Source organism: Phaenicophaeus curvirostris, chromosome 3, assembly GCF_032191515.1.
Source record: "Phaenicophaeus curvirostris isolate KB17595 chromosome 3, BPBGC_Pcur_1.0, whole genome shotgun sequence".
Lineage (NCBI taxonomy): Eukaryota > Metazoa > Chordata > Aves > Cuculiformes > Cuculidae > Phaenicophaeus > Phaenicophaeus curvirostris.
The window spans coordinates 14967571-14986749 of NC_091394.1; positions in this window are offsets into that span (position 1 = coordinate 14967571).

The window sequence follows — 19179 nt, forward strand, 5'->3', positions numbered from 1 at the left end:
TGAAACTAGCCATAATAATATTGAAGGGACAATATCGGTGCAAAAGAGGGTTGATTTCATGACAACTCACCAACATAGTTATAAGCTAAGTAGGACACATGAAACACCTTAAATATTCTTGAAGAACACAAATCCAGATGAAAGATAATCAGAATGAGAGAAAAGGTTCCATTTCAGTGTCACAAACCTGAGCATGTGTTTTTGATTTTTTGGGTTTTTTTTAGTTTGAAAGGACCTTTATTTTAATCCCAATGGAGTTATTTTTAGGAAAACCAGGCCTATAATAGTAGTGCCTTTTGTTTGACTTGAAAAGAACATTACAAATAATCAAGACAAGAAGACACTTCTGGCCTATTTTTATGTCAAAGTAGACGTATTAAAGTTGCATACCTGTAAAACTTGTTTTTTTCTTAGAGAACCAATTACTTTGATTTATTCCCTCATTTAAAATAAGGAAAATTATTAGAACTGGTAACATTTTGAAGGATGGAATTAATGTTCTATACAACAGTTATGTTTCTACATTCGAAGTGATATGATGAAAGAGTGAAACCTTTCACAAAATAGTACATTAAATGTTGACTTTACATTACCACCTCTCTAAGACTTAAGAAAGTATGCTTTTTTTCCCTCACTTCCAAAGTGCTGTACCAAATGGTGGAATAAGTCTATGATCCTTGACTAACTATTCTGAAACTTTAGAAAAAAATTTTTACCCCTTCTATCCTTTGAAGAAACTGTATTTAATGCTAGTTTAACTCTCAGTTCCTTCAACATTTCACCAACATCCTGAACCCATGGCAGATTTGGAAGTAGCATGACTAACATTTTCTCACCCTTACTGAACTTGAGACTTTCACCAAACACAGCTTTTCATTCATCTCTCTCAGTGACATCTGAAGTCTTGACTTATCCCTGTGCAGCAGGCATACCTCTATCAATATTTACTGTCTCACTTGCAAGTCATTATTTGCTCAAAGCAAAAGCCTTGGTTTTTTGCTTTAAAAAAGAACAAGATGTTTATACTCACTGAAAGAAAAGCTCTTTAGAGTTAAGGTAACATCCAATACACAAGTAAGATATGGTTGAGAGGAGAAAATAGAAATGGGAGAAAAAAATTGTGTATTAGCATCCACAAAACATTATGAAAGATTATCTATTTGTTCCAATGTTAAAAACTTAGCTTCTGGTATGATCGTCTTTTGAATCTATCATCACAATAGGGAATAAGAAGCACTTTTTCATTTTAACCTATTAAGTTTCTTTTTTTTCATTGTGGTAAAAAATATATTTATAATATTCAAATTCTAATATTATCAGTGTACTTCAGAAGCAATTTCTTTAGAGGAAGTAATCTAGCAGAAGATAAATTCAAACAAGTTTTACTGATTTCAAACACTTTTCCAAATGCCTCATTCAAGTAAACTATTGCTTTAAATTTCAGAAAAAAATGCATGGAATATTTTGTTGTAAAGAGATCCATGGTAAATTCAGGTCAAGCACACACTATCTTGCTTCTCAGATACATAAAATTGTGTTGTGTGTTCCTGGAGTTCACGTGTGAAAAGAACAGACTTTATAGAAAACTCAGCTGTTGGTGGAAATACTTGATATTGATTTGGAACTTCTTTTTGTCACAAAAAATCTGAAACGTGGTGTCTATGAGTACACTTTATTCTGATTAGTCCTTTTTAATCACATTGTAGTAAGTGCTTTGATGAGATATGTTAGGGCATGTTTCAAACAAGATACAATATAAACAAATGAAGTTCAAGAAAACATGTTGCCTATTCACTCTTTTTTTCCTAAGCTTTGTATTTCTTTATATTATATACTTTTTTTTTTCTTTTTTTGTAACCTCTGATAAGTGTGGTGCCTAGTGTCGAAAATTTGATGGACAGATTTTTGAAAACACATAAGCAACTGGGAACATAGGCTCACAGAGTATGAGTCGACCTTGTGCCCTTATGGCTCTTTTTTCCTTTGAAATCCCAGCTGTGGGTTTCAGAGAACATATTTTCAAAATGGCTAAGGTCCAGGTTCTGTTTGTTCTTGTGAGAGTAAACTAGAACCTGCAAAAATTCAAACACGCTATCAATCAAGTCATTTGAAATGCAACTTTGTGCTCTGTAATTGAAGATACAAAAGATGCATAATTTTTGGAGTTGAAAATTTCTACCTGCAAAAGTAATCTGTTCATCTGAATATGCAGACAAATTGATAAGCACGCTGCAATAGTTCTATGGCAATACATGGTAAGTAGGTGAAATGGAAGTAAGTGAAAGTAAGTGAAATGGAAGTAGTTAAGTAGTTAAACAAATGCTAACAATTCTTTGGCTAGGACCAAGGAAGGTAGAATAGACTACTGCATGGAAAAAACCCAGCATTTTCTAGCAGAATATACTTCTTTACAACAGTTTCTTAACACTTTAGATTCCAATCTCCTCCCTTCTTTCTGCTGCTTTTGTGCCCTCACTTCTTGCCTCTTCTGGCCCATGCTTTCATAAGCAAATATGGAAAAAAAAGGCAGGATGAATAGAGTTTTTCCTCAAGCTATGTAGCACACGTGTTTCAGACATTTTGTACTTCAATTGGTAGAAAATCACCCTCCTATAGGGTGCAAATCCTCACTGGATCAAAGAGTTAGTAGGATCAAAGAAGGGGAAAAATCCTTAGGAAATGTCCCTGTGAGCTACAGAGTTAAAAAATTATTTCCAGAGGGTCTGTTTCAGAAGAGTAATTGATAATGCAACTTGTGTTTCTGTATCCTTGCATATTAAGAATATCTATTAACATTGCCTAAAAACTCTAAAGAGCTGTATAATGAAAATCAGAATGGCATAACTATAAGAAAAGGAGTTTACAGATAGCAGCATTGTTGAATTATAGTGTTAATTTTTACAAAACATATCACATTTAAATGACCTGCTTGACAATTTCTTACTCTGCTTCATTGCTATTTTGCTTTCAGTGTTACACATTCTCTTTTTGCATGAGTAAAAATTCAAAGAATATATTCATCTGGTTGAAAAAATAATGCATTTGAAGAGAAAGAAAACCAGACCCTACTTCCAGAATTATACCAGCCAGGATAACAAACTCTAATTACTGTCACTGGGGCTAAGAATGTACTGGAGGTTATTGACTTCATAGATGTACAAGGAATTCAAAATCGCAAATGCTTCAAGGATAATTTGCTTTGGTGGGGAAGGACGGTTTTCTATGTTTCCACAACTTCTTTTAACCAGAAAAGATGTTGTTCTAATTTGTTTTAAAACTGGGTTTTTTTAAGACATGCATCAAAGAATACACCAGTTAAATTTCTGAAGTAAATTTGACCACATTCTTATCTTGCAGCTCAACAAGTACTCCAATTTTGACTTTGAAACTTCAATTTTGAATTAAAGCTCTGATTTGATATTTGCTGTAAGTCCTAGACTTATAAAGTTGTTTTACCACTTTCATATACTACAGGATAATATATTACAAAATAATCCATAAGGCACACCATTCTAAAACCTTGTGATAATATGACATATCACACAAATAGATAAAGCTGATAGGAAATGTTACAATAAAATTTCTGCATCTACAAATGCTTATTTTTACATGCAGATAGAAACAAACAAGCTCTTCAAGTGTAATATCTGTCATAAGTAAATAATTTTTGCTTTCTTATTTCCATCAACATTTTCTAGTTTTATTGAAGTATTTTGTAACATAAAATTGAGAGTTTGATTCTTTTCTAATCATAACCAGTAAAAGAAAAGATGTTGATTTTCATGGAACATTCATGTGACACATATTCTTCAAGCAGTAGTTGTTTTCTAACAACCTTACAAAGTAATTTTTTGTAGGGAAAAATACACAAGTAACTGAGAAACATGTAAAGTTTCCATAGATCTATTTTCTGGCGAGAGCTGTTGTATTATAAGAAATAGCTTCTAGCAATGACAACAACATAAAAATTAGTTCTGAACTATATGAGGAAGGGAAATTAGGGAAAGGGCAAGTTTATAGTTATTTATATGTTATTTCTCCATGCACTATTCTAATCAATATTTTTATTTATATTGTACAGTGGATTATTATCAGAGAAATCTTTGGCATGGCACCTGGGAAAAGTGTTATTCAAGGTACATCTGTCAAGAGCTAGCTTTTCAGGTGGTGTATTACATCAACAATATGCATCTGAAGCCGGCAACCTCTGTGTTTCATTCTGTTGCCTTTAGATGCACAATAAAAATTTCTAACATCTGTTATTTCTCTTCCTATACCTGATAAAATTATCTGTGGTGACAGATGGTACAAATGAAGCTAGAGGCAAAACTGTAATTGACTTTCATGGAGTTCCCTGGATTTTTTCAGGAAGAAATTTTCATATTTTGGCTAAAATAAGGATTTTTTTTCCAGGCTTAAAGCAGAGCAAAGGTATACTAAGTGTTGAGTGAATTAGTTTCATCAATGCAATGCATCTAGACACAAATAACAATTGCCCTTTAGAGTCCCCAGGAATCTTGTTTCTCTGTAATTCACTTCCTTTCAGTGCTGCACTTCCTGAAATGTACATAGGAGCTCCAGTTCCGGACAGACTTAAATCATAAAGGACTTATGACCTCATGCAGCTTTCTTTCGGAATCAATTCTCAACAACCTATTGCAAAAGAGGACTCCTCCAGATTGGATTTGATTACTCTTCAAGAAGCATTTATAGTAATCCACCTGGAAATAGCAATACACTAACACATTATTTTACATATCAATTCTGATTTGGCATAAAGGTGTTGCTGACATATGTCTAAAATGGGTTTATATTTTCATATATATTTAAACTGTAATGTCATTTTTGATCAAACTAAGAATAACAGAAGACTACTTGAACTTTAATTCTAAATTAATTTATATTTTGAGGGATTAATTTAAATCCTTTTGTTCTCATTTTCACAGGAGAGTGAGAAACTCACATCTAAGGTAGCTGTCTTTTTTAATGTACTACTATTGAATATAGATAGTTTTAGCAAATAATTTGTTTGTCTGTGCTGTTGTCATAATCAAACAAATTCACTTACTTATTTAAATGACTAAGTTAAACTTCCCTATCTCCATATAAAAAATAACCACAGCAAAAGTGCATACATCAATTCCTCACTATTATAAATATTCAAATCCACTGAACTCTCTGTTCATAACATCTGTGACTAAAGAGAGAACACATTCGCTGTCTCCTGGTAGGTGACATTTACAGTGGTGGAGCATTTGGTATGTATATTGCTCAGTCTTAGCTGCTTATTTATATTTATATATATCTCTGAATACAAGAATGTAAGCATTTGTTATTGTAGTGTCATTTATGTTGGTGATTCTCTGAGGCCCTTTGACCTGGCTGGTGGTTTCTAAAGCAGAGCTGGCACCCTATCTGTTACCATGCAAGCCATGGAATGACAAGCATTTGAATCTTTGACTGAAATACTTGAATAACCATGAATTTCCTGCACACAATAATTTGTACAAAAAAAAAGAAGAAAAAAAAAGCAGTTTTCTAAGATGGCTCTAATATATTTTTAGCATTTTAAGATATGTTCCCTTCTGTAGCATCTTCTCCTATAGTTTGAATAAGATATTTATATTTTTGTGTGTATGCACTGAGCAAGTAAGAAAGAGTGGGATAAGGAGAGACAGAATGCATTTTTGGTGTAATTTTATGGTATGGTAAGAATACTTGTTTTCCTAATGTTTCAAACCCCTACTTACTCTCGCAGGCAATTAAAAAATGTTTTCTAACTGCCTTTGAGGCACAGTGCACTTGACAATTTTGAAAGGATCCTTGTCAGTTTGCTGAGCCTGATACAAAAGCAGGTAGTCCCAAGCTTACACAGCTCTAGTTTTATAACTCCCAGAATTCTTTTTAAAAGCAAGATCTATGTGCATATCCATTCTAACAGCCTTAAGAGTGTGAACACCTGTTCCTTTTAAGTCTTTCCCATTTCTTGCCATTATTTATAAATGCTCTAAAACACAGAACATAAATCATTGCCAGTGTATTTGTGAAAGAGAAAAATAATTTGCCCTAAATATACCAATAGTGAGTAGATTTTTTTAGAGCACTCTCTTCTACCCATCAGTATTTTGAATTGGAACAATAATTCTTAAAAAATACACGGGTTTATGCAATAAAGCGGGTGTATATTTTTCAGGAAACTTAAGATTAATTAAAATTCAGGGGTTGAAAAAATTATCCTGCTGTGAGTATTTTCTGCAAGACAGAAATATTTGTTGACCCTAGATTAGAGCAGCAAGCCCATTAACTAAATTAATAACCCAAATAATTTAAGATTCCTAAGATTTCTGGTGAGAATTTTAAACAAAGAACTATTGCATCTGTTTGACATTCATGCTCCTGCTCTGGTTGTAGTTTCTTAGAAGAACATGTACTCATTCTGACATCCAGCAAATAATTGTTATCAATATGCTGAGAAAGAAAATGCAATTTTGACAGCCAGCACCCCACCCTAGAAAGTGGTGCTGCTGAAAGTTACTATGAGCAGAAAAAAGGGAGTGTTGTATTCTACCTTGAAAGAGAGTACTTTCAGGTTACATTTAATGTATGTTGAGATTAGCAGCACTAAGTCATAGTAAACCGAGGGCAGCATTTGGAGAGATCTATGGGAGTAGAATTTCTCCTGGTTTATTCTTGTCACCAGAATTCTTAAGACTGAAATAGGCACCTAAAAGAAAGCCATTACCAGTTACATTCATGAAAGGATTGAAATTTGATTGCCCTTTGCAGGCGGGAAAGGTCTGTCTGTGGTCTCATCCCTTTCCTAGCTTTTATACACAGCTACAGAAAGGCCTGTACTTTCTTATTTACCTCTTTACGTTTTTAAAAGAGAGTCTTAAAACCAGCAGTGACCAGAAAACAGGGAATAGACACAGCTTCAGTCTCTTTGAAGGGCCTTAGATCTACAGCTTGGAGGCTGAACACCATGAGCCTCCTGGGCCATCCAGTCCTAGAGGTAGCCTGGAGAGGAGTGGCAGTGCAGAGCACTGAAGGCAAAACTCATGGAGCCTTGTACTAACTTTCCCAGCACAGAGAATGAGTTGATCCACCATAAATAGCAGGGGCAGGTGAAATGAAGGCAGTGTGACTTTGTAGAGACAGCAAGGACATGGGTTAGTAAATGTAATCTATAGCTCAATGTAAATTATACAACACAATCCAAATACATAGCTCAGGAAGGTCTTGAGGGCAGTATCAAAATCAATTATGTAAGTGAACAGAGTCAGCTCTATTTGTCATACCTAGGGCACTTTCTTTGGACCTAGAACCCTGAAAGGCTTTGATTTCCTTTTTAATGTGACTATTTGATTCGTTTTATTGAGCCTTAATAAATGAGGTTTGGCAGCCTATCTTAAAATAAAAAAAAATTACTGTGGCCTGCAACAGCCACTGCGAAACCCTCCTCTACCTCTTGCCCCATCATCATTACCTATCACCAGAATACAATGTTGTTATGGCTTTCTTCAGTTAAAAACCTTATTCTGCATGCTAAATAAAATCTATACTACAAAACTTTGTTCTCTGATATAACGTGTGTTTTACTTAAGCATAAACGTAATATATTTTGAGAAATTTGGGAAATTGGAGGCATTTATATGCTTTTGTGTTTCATAAATAACTAAGAAAGGTTATTAGATTTTGCATATTTTAGGACCTTTTTAGCACAGCATCTGTCTCTCAAAATGGAAGTAATCCAACTAATACTGTATGAGATATCCCCCTTTATGAATAGGAGACCTCTACCAAGTCCTTTCCAGTTTGTTAAGTCCTTTCCATGATACTTGAGGACTATTTATTTTCTTTTAAAAGAACACCTAAAGAACTATTCATTTTTATCATGAGTTTCTCTCTGGATTTCAGATAACACTTTCCTTCAGTTTTTACCCATTTTCAAAACAAGAACTTACATTTATAAGATCTGGCCAATTTTTCCATCAACACTTATAGATATAACCTTTCAGATACCTCAGTGCCCACATAACTGAACAGAAGGTAGAGTTTATGAATGAACTTGCTGAAGGAAAAATTCATGAAATGCTATGTTCATGACCCCAGTGTACTCTCCAATCTGAATTTTCCACACTTTCACAAGCTGTCAATATATCTCTAAAAACCCACTGTTTTAAATCAAAAGGCAACTAATCCTCCAGACAGTCACTACTGCACTTTGCAGGCTGGCGTTTACTATATGACAGGTATAAATTCCAGATTGTCAAACTTCTTTTGATTCTGTCAGATATGATAGTTGAATGTAGTTGTTAAATAGCCTAGTGCTATTTCTGCTGTTAACAGGGAGAGTCAATACATTCTGAAGCTTCATATGTTTTACTGAGTTTTCCCAAATGGAAACTGAGATGCAGGTGATTCTAATGTCAATATTTAGGTATGAAACTGCATCACTGATTATTTTTTTTTAGCCATATTATGGCATTGATTTTTTTTAAAGACCTTGTAACGTGAAAGAAAATACCTCAGAACAGGAATACTAAAGAAAACAATAACATTACCATGAGTAAGACAAGACTGTGGTTCAGATGATTCCACACGAAAGAGTCAATCTTGAACTTTACAACAAATACAATTTAGTTTATATATATAATTATAGTGAACTAAAAAAAGACTACTTGGTCATTCTTTTTGGAAGATTTTAAAGCAAACAGCTTTTGATTTGGAAAGGCAGATAAAAGATAAATGAACTGTTTTTCCCTCTTGTGCTTCATAGATTAAGGTCAATTGATGATATTAAGTGATTAATCCAGTTTTGTGGGCTGATAATTAAATTTAGTTACATATAACTCAAGAGCTTCATGAGGGATAAAGCTAATTTACCTTGCTGAGGGAAGTAAACCAATTAATAAGTCAGTATATGAGAATACATTTTTGTTACTAATACACGTGCCCAGAGGTCTAGCTAGGAGAGTTTTTTGGTTGAGGTCTCTGTTTTTCAGGAACTTCTCTAGACCAGTATGCAAGCAGGGTATAAAGGCTCATCAATTTCTAGAATAAAGACAAGACAAAGTATTAACCTAACTAATGTCACCTCCTGTTCCTATTGCTAAGCGTAACCTGCAGAGTTAAGTCCATCATGAAGATCAGCTTTCTGGGTTCCCTTGGGAACGTTTCCTACCCTGTTATCCATGCCTGACACTAAGAACTTCCACTGCTTGTCCTCAGTGCATTTGGTGTATTCCAAAACAATTACTTTACATATTCCAAAAAAAGAGAACTACCAAATGATTTTGTCATTTCACTGTCTCTAAATCAGGAAAATGGTATTTTCTAGTACTTATTGGTGTGATCCAACCAACACCGAAGCAGTGGAGGTTCATCCGACTACTTCAGTGGGCTCTGGATAATATGCATATGTGATAATATGCATTATTGAGCTCAAAAATACAACAATCTTCAGATTCCTGGCCAATTAAAAGACAAAACTAGTTTCCTTTCTGTCACATTGATGATCCCACATCTGCTTTCCAAGAATAATAAAGTACGTCTGTAGTTAGTTTGTGTTATCATTCCAGTGAGTCACAAACTTTCTTTTTAATTTAAATTTCAAATTAATTGGTTGATAAATTTTCAGAGTTTTGGTGAGTTCTTGTGATTATTGTTTAATATTTAGCTTCTACTCAGTGGATTTGTGATCCGACCAGGACACTTCATATTATGACCTGTGAATATTACAGATAGATATTAAAGAATAAATATGACTAGAGAGTTGTTTGATCTATCCCCAACTAGGTGACATATGTATTGACAAGGAATAATCAGATTTAAATAGATACCTTAATTATAAGAACTAATAATATGAAGTTGCATAATATCAACCACAATCCAAAAATTATTTACAAAAAGTGTTTTTCAATGTTAGATAAGAAATCCGTCTTGGAAAATCCAGTCTCTTTTGAAGAAATTTTTTAAACAAATGAAAAAAGAAGCTAAATTAATCAAATAAATTGAGAACTATTTGCTAAACTCTGTTAATTAAGCAGCTGGTTAATTACAGATTAGAACTATGTGTGAGTGGACAACTAGGGAATCCGGCTTATGAATTAATTGTGCTGGGACTGAACTGAAGAAGTATCTCCTCTTTCTCTCACCAACTAAAGCATACTGGTAATTATTCTATGTATTGTGCAGTTTTATAGTTCAAAACCAATAAAATGCTAAGAAATTTTTTTTTCCCATAAAATTAATTAATTTCAAAATTAACATTAGACTGGTAACCAATGAAATGCAAAATCATTATTTTTTTAAATTGTCGTTAGAGTCCCCTAAATCAGTTAACAATCATGACATGCCATCCATCCAGAGGCACATGTGGATCATTCTAGATACATGGAACAACTGGATCAATGCTCACTTTTAAAATGCTTATCAAATCTCAATACGCTGTGCACCTTTCAAAATGTCAAGGCCAGAGCTTTCAACAAGATCCCCAAAGGGGTGCAGATAATTACAAGTTCAAGAAGTTTAAACCTCACCCAGAATTCTGCTTACCTGCAGAAAGAAAAGTGAGAAGGACAATGTAATGGATTAAGGCATATATATCCATCAGACAGGGGATACCCCTCATAAAAGAAGATCGTTAAAAGGTTAATGTTTGATATTTTTAACAGAGATTTTTTTAAAAAATCCTAACTTAGGTTGTCTTTATCTGACATTTCCACAGACACTGCCCACTGTGTGCATGAATTTTATAGGTTTAGAGGACTTATGATTTATAGGAAAGTGGCACTGGAAGAGATCTCCAGAGTCACTGAACACAAGTGTTTGCTTGTTAACAAGTTGTTAAGGGGTTTTGTCACTAGTTCTTCTGTTTTAAAAGTACACCAGATGTCATTCTGACAGTTAGGAACATTCTGCTGGACATTTAGAAGAGTCGTAACATTTTCCACCTCCATTTTTTGGTCTATATGTGTGCATGTAGAGTCACTGCTGCTGAGCAGTGTTCTTTATGTTTTTCCAGATGAAACTTGTTTATCCCTTTGGAGTCATCATCCTGATACACTATTAAATAAGAAAATGCAGTTTTTGTTTACTACGCTGCCTAAGTACAGTATGTGGAGTACAAGCAAAACCTACTGATGGGTTCTTCAATCTTTTCTGTAAACTATCATGAATTCGTTTAATTTTGAATTCTTTCTACAGGAATTACAAGAATTGTATATAGAGTAGTCAAGATATAAAAATGCCAGTAATTCATAAGATGGCACAATCATTTTCATAATATATTTTCTTATTAGAAAAATCCCTACTTGTATATTATAGGATCATATCTTTCTGTTGGTGGATTACAGTGAGAATCAGGGTCATCCTGTGATCAGCTAGTACATACAAATTTTTTATTTACTACTACTGGCTGCAAGTCCACCCATTCCACTAGAAATTTTTTTATTAGGCTTCAACCTCGTGATATTGAACTTTTTCCTGGCAAAGTTAATCCTGCTTCTGCTATCACAACCATCACATTTAGTCCATACATATGTCCTGATTTTTCATTCCATAGTTGAAAATGTTTCTCAAGTCTTTTCACATCAAAAATGTCATCAATGCTTTAAACTTCTTGTATTTTGAAGAAAAGCATAAGTCAGATCATTTCAGCCTGGAGAAATACTGCGACTAAACTATCCTCTGATGCCATGCTTCACTGTAACAGCATGCAAAATTACATGTACCATCTCATGCTGGTTTTCTGCAAAGAGCTGGTTCAGAAAGGTTGATGCACTTCTTAGTAAGGTGCTGTCCTCTACAGCAATTCTGAATTTAAATGCAGAGCAAAGGTAATTCCAGATGATAGGGCAGGATTTCTGTTAGCATTTCCATAAAAGAAGCACTACTATTCTTACACTTCCTGTTGACGGTGTATAGTGAGAAATAATCTTTTTTCACCTCGAGTTTGTAGTAACTAGTATTCTACTGAATGAATTGCTCAGAAGCTTGTTTTATTCACCAACAGACGCAACTAGACAGCCAGTTTCCTTTGAGCACTGCATATTACAGGACTACTCTGAGCAGTCACTTGAAACAGAACAGACCATTATCAAACAATTATGTTTATAAGCAGTGTTGCCATGAATGAGTGAATGTAATGGCAATTGTGATGAAAACAGATGCTGATATTTACGTGTATTTAAGGTAAATGTTATTGATCAAAAATGACGATCAATTGTAGTCTTTAATCTTCATTGAGAGATAATTATAGGACAGAGTGAGCTCAGATAACAGCCACTTGACCTTCATCATCTATCACAGATTAAGTGATCAACTTTTTCTTTGACTTCTTTTTTGCAATGGTGGCTTAAACTCATCATTGCACAGTATGCCAATGCTATACAAAAGCCTGCTGTAGAGTTTAAGATAGTTCTGTAAATTGATTAATTTTTTTTTTTTTTTTTGACTGAGAAGTATTGTTATGAGCTGTGCGGAAATGAGATTAAACCATTACTCATTTCACAGGTTTTAATGAGCTTCCGTAACTCCTGCTTATGTCTGATAAAGGTAAATTTGAACAATTCACCTCAAAATAAGAAGTCGTCCATTCTTTTTATCTTCTCAGCTTGGTCTACTCAAGTATTACTGTGATTCCCTACAAATCTCCAGGTGTTAGAGCTCCTCACTAAATGTGCCTCAAAACAGAAGTGAAAACTATAAGCTTCTTTGTCTACTGCCAAATATTTAAAAAATATTTTCCTTTTTCAACACTTCACATCTGTTTCCTGACACAACTTTTTATTTCAAGAAATGATGGAATAGGAGAAAAGAGAGGCTGCATATTTCAGTAGCTTAGCTTTTCAGAAGAGGCCGCTAAAGGCCTCTAACTGAGAGAGATATGAACTACAAAATACAAGCCTGTTATATATGAACTGTAAACACTGTTTCACTTGAGTTTGCACAGAGGTCAGCTGGGTGAGGTTTTAATCCAATGAACTGGTGAACTCAATAGTTATGTCTTGGATAAAAGTGTAAAAAAAATTTTAAAAGCCTAAACAGTATAGAAAAGGTCAACCACAAGATCATATTTTGTTCCCTATCAAATTGGTCATCTGCATGATCTGGCCTCCACATGAATTTAAGAAAATATGTTTGTAGTTTAGTACTAGGGATTTTGGCCTCTACTGTCAGGGTTTCCATGGAAGTGGTCTGATTCCAAGTAAGCGTGGTGGTGTCTGTGCATAGTTTTTGAGGAACGCCGCTCTTGTGTCTTAACTAAAAGGTTAAGTCATCCTTGTTTCAGCATTGCCTCAAACCTTTTTCTGCTGGAAGCACCTTTTGTGTTATCACTTAGATCTTCAAAGGGATTCCTTTTTCTGGTGAACAACCTTGGCTGAAAAGTGACTTACTCAGCAGATACAATTCCATGCAGGTAATACTGGCTGAAAATACATTGGGAAGTTAAACACAGGGTCTAATGCATTTTCTAGGATTTTTGCTAGGAAATAGACTGCAGCAGCTGTATATTCTAGCATTACTTATCTTGCAAAATCGTATTATCAGCTAGATTGGTTTGTAAGAACATTCAAGAATGATAAGAAAATCAAGCAGTACTGGCAGCTGTAGTCATGTCCTGGGTTGAATCCATCTGTCATTTATTACTCCCTATTAAATGTAGTTTGGATGAGCTGCTTTTTTTTTTTTTTTCTGGTGTTTGTATGTTCTCTATGTCCTGTCCTCCTTTGAATCTGCATATCCAAAGTCTCTTATCACCTGTTTCAGAATTTCTGTAGTTTCATTTCTTCCATCTTTTTATCCTGCATTCCACCTTATTGGGGAGGTAATAAAAGAAGACAAATTACTATGCAGTTATTTAACTAGTAAAAAATATTTAATTAAAAAAAGAAAATTGGATTGAAAATATATATAAGTACTTTGTTGGCTGTAATTTTTCCTCAGTCTCACAATATTTTGATATTCTTGTGAGCTGCTAAAATCATTTGCCATTAGTAGATGAATTTTACTTCTTATGCTGTTTGCCAATGATCTTGGAGAAGCCTTCATTTGTTATTCAAAATTAGGCATTAAATCAGATTTCTTTTGATTTCTTACCTTTTTCCAGAATCAGCCCATTGCAAGAATGCCTCAATTGAAATAAAAAAGAAAAAAAGAATACAATAATTTTTTAACTTCAACTTCCTGGTTTTATATTTTAAATTTGAAATTTCTTTCTCATATAAATCTCCCAATGATCTCTGTGAATTAGAAATTTTGCTGTTGAAAATTTTGACAACAAAAAAGAATACGTGCATTTATATAACATAAAAAAGGGGAAAATATTATCTTCCATTCATGGTGCTGACATCAATGCAGCACATACAGAAAATTATTGATTTCACAGTTTGCTACTGATACTGAGTTTCTTAAGTATCCATACACCTCACTGAAAGCAGAAATGGAAAAGCAGGGCTGTGAAGTCATTGCAATTTACAAGTCTGTGGTGAGAACAGGGCTGTTGTACAAAAAGAAGTCTTGTGTTCTGCTTGCAGCTAACCATTCCAAAAATAAGTTTTAGAGGTGCATATCAGTTTTATATCCCAGCTTTTTTTAGTGTGATAATGCATGCAGGTTTTTACTTAAATACATGTATATCTACTGACACATTCATATATACCTAGAAATGTTTGTAAGTGTGCGTTTCCATGTGTATGCATCTCTGTGAATAAATGCATTTACTACTATTCCTAGTAGTATATAGCCAGTCCAGCTTGGGGAAAGTGACTGGATTCCCTTCTGACACATGCAACTCTGGCAGAATTGTCAATTATTTCTAACACAGAGTCTTAATTGCCAGTGTGTGAGCTGGAAAGAACCCAGGTTTATTAGCAGATTCCAGGCTCTGTTTGCATGTAATTTGCTAACAAAGAAGGTACATCACTCTAGCCCAGACCGTCATTCTGAAAGCCCTATGGTTGTTTCTTCTTTTCTGATCTGTATTAGATGTATTTTATTGAGAAATGCTGACCATCATGAAGAACAATTTTGAATACTCCTGTTATAGAGTTTTTCCTATCAAGTCATAAGGAGTCTATTAACACCTCTCTGCTGGAGTTACATAAAATAATCATGGGAACTGTTTATGTTAATTCAGACTAATTCAGATCCCTTTCTTGTTTCAGAATAATCACTGTTACAAAATATCAGCATGTGTTAGAAGATCAGGATTAATTTGTAAGAGCTGAATGACAACATTTCCAACGGCTTATTAAACACTAATTAGTGTTAAAATGGTGTGACTCTACATACACTTGAGTGCATTACAAAGTTTAAACATCTGTTTTATAAGTAATGTTGCTTGTAAGGTTAAAAAACTTTAATCCCATTAGGGGATATCTTATCATACTATATAACAAGTGATACATTCAGTTCTATGTTATTAGAACCAGCATAAAATATTTTGTTCTTATTGTCCAGTGTGTCATGTGCTAATTAGACAGTTGGCTTGAATAATATGGGGCTCTACTGCAGTTTAAGTATCATAAATAACAGAATTTCCTTAAATGTCTGCTTGAAAACTAAGACAATCTATCATCAGCTAGAATGCACAGGATTAACAAACTACAATAAGCTTAAATAATGTTAACTAAAACCCTAAGTGTGTAGCACCTGTATCTGCTAGCTTAGCACCTGTAGCATACACTGCATTATAAAAAATGAATTCAAGTTAAAGATAACACTGAAGAGAGTGCGCAGTGAAATATGTTCAGAACATGACAGTGCAAGACAACCCTAGTTAACTGCAGATGCAGTGAAAGATCAAGCAAACAAGAACCTTCTGAAAGTATACATATTTGCTTAACTCTTCCACAAGGTTGTTCAAAGCCAAAAATATTCCATCTCCATAACAGCAAATATATGCTCATGACCAGAACACTGTCCCTTCCTTCACAGTTCATGTGAATGTAATAGATTTGGTGCAAGGTCCAGGACCTAGTTGTGTCTCATTCCTTTGGGTTATTTTAAAAGAGAGAAAACTGTGTTCTAGCCCTGCTTTGTAGATATAGATTAATGTGAAATCTTCATCTTTTTAAAAAATAACAAGTTTTTTGGAACAATTGCTGCAGGACCAAGACTTATTTCAGTCTGATTGAAACTACCCCTCCTGTATTCCATGCTCTATTCAATCATTAATTTACCTATTTGCTGTTGTTGTATGCACAAAATTATTCTATCTGTTTCTCAGTCATTTTTTTGACTGAGTCATTTTTTTATCTGTTTCTCAGTCATATTTGAGTGATATCAAGAGGAAGAGAAATGTTTATGGGCTCTGGAAGAGGGGACAGGCCTCTTGGGAGGACTACAGGAGGGAAGTGAGATTGTGTAGGGGAAAAATCAGAAGGGCTAAGGCTCAGCTAGAAATCAGATTGGTCAAGTCTGTGAAAGATAACAAAAAATCTTTCTATAAATATATAAATAATAAAAGGAGGACTAGGGAGACCATGCAGTCCCTATTGGACACAGAAGGAACAACAGTAACAGGGGATGAGGAAAAGGCTGAGGTACTTAATGCCTTCTATGCCTCAGTCTTTAGTTGTAAGGAGGGTTGTTCTGTCTGTGTACAAACCCAGGAGCTAGAGGAGCATAATGAGGCTCCCGTGATCCAAGAGGAGGTGGTCAGAGCCTTGCTAGCCCGACTAGACTCCCAGAAGTCTATGGGGCCGGATGGGATTCATCCAAGGGTATTGAAGGAGCTGGCGGATGTGCTGGCCAAACCCCTTCCCATCATCTTCCAACAGTCCTGGAAGACTGGGGAAGTCCCACTGGACTGGAGGCTCGCTGATGTTGTGCCCATCTACAAGAAGGGTCGCAGGGAGGACCCAGAAAACTACAGGCCTGTCAGTCTGACCTCAGTGCTAGGGAAAGTCATGGAGCGGGTGAACTTGAGCGCTATCATGAAGCACATGCAAGAGAACCGGGTGATCAGGCCCAGTCAACACGGGTTCACAAAAGGCAGGTCTTGCCAGACTAACCTGATCGCCTTCTATGACAAAGTGACTCGGCTGCTGGATGAGGGAAAGGCTGTGGATGTGGTCTTCTTGGACCTCAGTAAAGCCTTTGACACAGTTTCTCACAGCATTCTGCTTGGGAAACTGTCAGCCTCTGGCCTGGACAGGCGCACACTCTCCTGGGTGGAAAACTGGCTGGATGGCCGGGCCCAGAGAGTGGTGGGAAATGGTGTGAAATCCAGCTGGAGGCCAGTGACAAGTGGGGTTCCCCAGGGCTCAGGGCTGGGTCCAGCCCTGTTCAATGTCTTTGTCAATGACCTGGATGAAGGCATCGAGTGCACCCTGAGCAAGTTTGCAGATGACACTAAGCTGGGTGAAAGTGTCAATCTGCTGGAGGGTAGGGAGGCTCTGCAAAGGGATCTGAACAGGCTGGACCGCTGGGCTGAGTCCAATGGGATGAGGTTGAACAAGGCCAAATGCCGGGTCCTGCACTTGGGGCACAACAACCCTGTGCAGTGCTACAGACTAGGAGAAGTCTGGCTGGAAAGCTGCCTGGAGGAGAGGGACCTGGGGGTGTTGGTTGACAGTGACTGAACATGAGCCAGCAGTGTGCCCAGGTGGCCAAGAAAGCCAATGGCATCTTGGCTTGTATCAGAAACGGTGTGACCAGCAGGTCCAGGGAGGTTATTCTCCCTCTGTGCTTGGCACTGGTGAGACCGCTCCTCGAAGCCTGTGTTCAGTTCTGGGGCCCTCACCACAAGAAGGATGTTGAGGTTCTGGAGAGAGTCCAGAGAAGAGCAACAAAGCTGGTGAAGGGGCTGGAGAACAGGCCTTATGAGGAGCGGCTGAGAGAGCTGGGGTTGTTTAGCCTGGAGAAGAGGAGGCTGAGGGGAGACCTCATTGCTCTCTACAACTGCCTGAAAGGAGGTTGTAGAGAGGAGGGTGCTGGCCTATTCTCCCAAGTGACAGGGGACAGGACAAGAGGGAATGGCCTCAAGCTCCGCCAGGGGAGGTTTAGGCTGGACATTAGGAAAAAATTTTTCTCAGAAAGGGCCATTGGGCACTGGAACAGGCTGCCCAGGGAGGTTGTTGATTTACCTTCCCTGGAGGTGTTTAAGGCATGGCTGGACGAGGTGCTGAGGGGCATGGTTTAGTGTTTGATAGGAATGGTTGGACTCGATGGTCCGGTGGGTCTCTTCCAACCTGGTGATTCTATGATTCTATGATTCTAAAGATGAAACATGTCAGCTACTCCCTGCATTGGCTGCTATAGCTATATGCTCATGAGATATCTGCTCAGCAGCACTCTTCCAAATATATGAGTGCAAGGATAAATATTAATTTTCAATATTATGCTCTTATAAAATAGGAGTGTACTGTCTAGGCTGTTCCAAGTATATTTTTCTTTCCATAGCTGGATAGAGAACTAGTGGCCAGAAGAGAGGTGAAAGTATGCTGTTATTAAAACTGCATGTGTTATTCTAGGGGAAAAAAAAAAGAACATTCAAATACCTTTGCTGCTAATCTGCTATGTAGGTGTTATTTAATTAAGTTCGGGCTGATATTTTTTACTTTTCATTTCTTTTTATTATTCCTAATAGCCTTCACTTGCCTATACTCTCCAATAACACATCTGCCCCAATTCAGATTTGATCTGACATTCACTGATACATCATCCAGCATTTTCTGCTTGAACTTTTAGAATTAAATCTTATATTTGTTGATGTTTATGGATGTTTTGTCATTACATTTCCTAAATCCACATTTTATTCTTGAAGATTTAAACTATGTCCAAAGCTAAGGAGTAAATTATGGGACAGCATGGATAAAATCTTAGTTCCACTGAAGTCTGGTGGCATTTTGCCTGTGAGCTCAAGAGAGACAACACTGTGTATTTTATATACTTAAATGGCCTGCTGCTCTGTGTTTAAGTTTGGCATGACAAATAATTTGTGAAATTAAAATATGTTTAAATAAAAATTTCGATTTCATTCACAATTCCACTATATTTTGTCTCAAATACAGCTTCATCCATCAAAAAAAAAAACTTCCTATCATGAATTAAGTGGCATTTTACCCTTGAACTGTCCCGTCAGGGTATATAGTAAGGGTTACATTCTAATATTACACTGGGCATGAACAACTTGAATTATCATAGGCTGTATGTTTTAGCTCAATTACT